The following is a 2,896-nucleotide window of genomic DNA, read 5'->3' on the forward strand; positions in this document are numbered from 1 at the left end:
AATAATACCAAAATCATATCGATCCAAAGTTGACATTTTGTATACTATTACTAATAATAGGAATTATAGCTACAAAAATTCCATCTCTAATATTCATCTCATGTACAATAAGTCCCTCCTCTTCTACAAACTCAATTTTACATTCATACCCTTTGGTGTTAGGTATCATTTCCAAGGTAATATTCATGAAAACGACACATGCGACATATTGTGCCTGAAAAAAGCCACGCTGCGCCACTTGTACTTACCTTGTTTGTTGACGTTCAGCAGATAACGGAGGAAACGGAGAGAGGATAACGGAACGTGTTGGCATATTGAAACGAGACCGTGTGGCCGTTAACCAAGGGTCCACCGTTATTAACGAGACAGTCGTTGTAACGGAGGCGTTTAAAGAGGCGAGGGTTGATGAGTCTGGCGGAGCTGAACCAGCCGCAAGTGAGGTGGATGCCTGAGATGTCGCAGCCGGTGGTGCAGACGTTCATGATCTCCACGGTGTAAGTGGGGATGCCACTAGGTAAAGGGTCAGTGGGACCCTGGTTAATGACAATGTCGGACTTTGAACATTTGTCCCCCCATATTCGGTTTGGTTCCACTTGTGTCGCTGAACAAAGTAAATACAAACAAAATAAAAGAGAGGATAAAGCTTGTGTTACTTTCATTTACACAAAAACGGCAAAACCAGAGAAAACTCAACATTTATTATTAATTCATAAATGTCTTGGTTTTCTTTTTTAATTAAGTGAATAATATATTTATCATTATCTTTTCAGTCTAACGGTAATGAAAAACAAATCAACAATAAATAATTATATGCTAATCAAATTTATATATGCAGAATAGTGAATTATTTGCAAGTACGTCAAACACAATTTCAAACAACTCAAGTCAAATTCATATATTTCTTGTTTACAAATGACAACTCCTAACATTTTAAACTTTACTCTTAAATAAATCAGATGTTATATAACTTATATGTATCATATCTATAATATTGGTAACTTATATAAAACTATTTTAAATCAACCTTGCAATCAAAAAAATTAACTCTAGACAATTTGAAAAAAACACCTACCACAATTAACATTATACAACTAAACGTTGATTTATCACAATTAACTTGTTACCTATATTTCACCCACCCTACCCCATGCCCACCCATACCCAATTGTAACAGTCATAGATATCTAAAATGATTATATTACATCAATTAATTAATAGTACGTACTACTAATTCTAACACCAACATATCTGTGCAAAGAGGCTCTGCATCATTTCACCAGTGCAGTGCAGTGCAGTGTTGCAGCGTTTAAGCAAGAAAAAAGATCACCGAAAAACACGGACACAACGTGGATGCTACCACAGATACCATATTCAATTCAATTCACACTTTCTTTCAAAAAGCTATTAAATGATAATTATTAAATGATGATGAAGATGATAAAGTAAATTATTACCAAATTAAAGGATCTAAGAGTTAGGTTACCATGATTGTGAAGAAGCTTGCGATGCAGACTCGTATTGATCGTGCTGTTGTGTGTTGTACTCTCTGCAACAGTGATAGTACTCACTAAATTGGGACCGAATTGCAGCGTACCTGATGACATCAATAAATCAATAACTGTTGATGCAATTTATTAAGACAAAATTATGATTCTCAACAAATTAAGCTGATAATTAACACACCTGTAACGAACGCAACCACCACTAGCAGCAATAATATTTTCTTCGTGAAACAGTGAACGGAGGTCAAAGTCATCGGAAAACTATACTTTCGCCGGAAAATTGAGAAGCTAAACTGAAGTGAGTGTAACCGTAGCTATAATCAAGGCTAATATATATATATATAGGTAGTACGAAGAAATTATCGTGAGGATCAGATATTTGACTTTATAGATAACAACAACAGCAATGGAGGTATTGAAATGGCGGCTGGTACTTGACTACTTGTACTATATAGCTGCATCAACACACGAGAGAACAAATTTAAAATAATAATAATAATAATAATAATAATTAGTACGCACAGTATAGTGTAGTATAGGCGTAGACATCGAATCAATCAAATTCCTAAAAATTCTACCGCCGAATCATGGAGGACATTGACTACAGAGTTTCCGCTTTATTTAATGGAAATTACAAGCTTGTTCATCAAGCTAATAAGTTTAAACTATTAAATTAATCACCTCGATTACAGAGCCAACTTAGAACACATTAATCGGAAAGTAATTTTGGTCGTAAAACAGCGTAATTGTGTAAGGCTGAGGGGTGTGGTGGGCTCTAACGGGGCGCGAGTGGGGGCTCCAGCCAATAATATTGTGACGTGTGGCAGAGAGAGAAACTGGATAAGGTGGGTGTTGGAGCCCCCGCTGGAGCCCCTGGCCCTGGTGTGGAGGGCTCCAGCAGGGGCTCCAGCGGATTTTTTTTTATTTTTTTATAAATATATTCAAAAAACGTATTATTAAAAAAACTCATAAATTATTAAAAAAAACACACATTAAAAAAAAACACATTAATATCTAAAAATAAAATAAAAATTAAAGTACTAAAAAAAACATTATTCTTATTCTTCGGCTTGGTCTTCTTCGATCAACCTCTTTCGGATATGTTCCTTTTGCTTTTCCATCAGCATTTGATCGACCGGATTTAGGTTACTGAAGTCTCTTGTAAGGACGTTCAAATCTCTCATTCGACTTTTTTCCTTTTTGTCATTAGAGACCACCTCCATGGTTTTGTTGAATTTATTGAGGGATTCAACAAGATCGACGATGTTTACGGCTCCCCCCTCAGCCGGTTTTTTCCCCTTTGCGTCCCGTCCCAATGGCCGCCTCCTCGGCGGTGAAGACCTTTCCTCCCCCGCAATGTTTAGGTCGAATCCAACGCGGCAATCCGACCCGGC

The 2,896-nt window shown here is 36.7% G+C and overlaps 1 pseudogene; it reads right to left on the reverse strand.

The window, feature by feature from the left end:
- Positions 1–261: 261 nt before the first annotated feature.
- LOC143587585 (TPD1 protein homolog 1 pseudogene) lies at positions 262–1,756 on the reverse strand (annotated as a pseudogene).
- Positions 1,757–2,896: the final 1,140 nt, after the last annotated feature.

Source organism: Bidens hawaiensis, unplaced genomic scaffold (genome assembly GCF_021521415.1).
Source record: "Bidens hawaiensis isolate Kalapana, Puna unplaced genomic scaffold, B.hawaiensis_p1.1 tig00035576_1, whole genome shotgun sequence".
NCBI lineage: Eukaryota > Viridiplantae > Streptophyta > Magnoliopsida > Asterales > Asteraceae > Bidens > Bidens hawaiensis.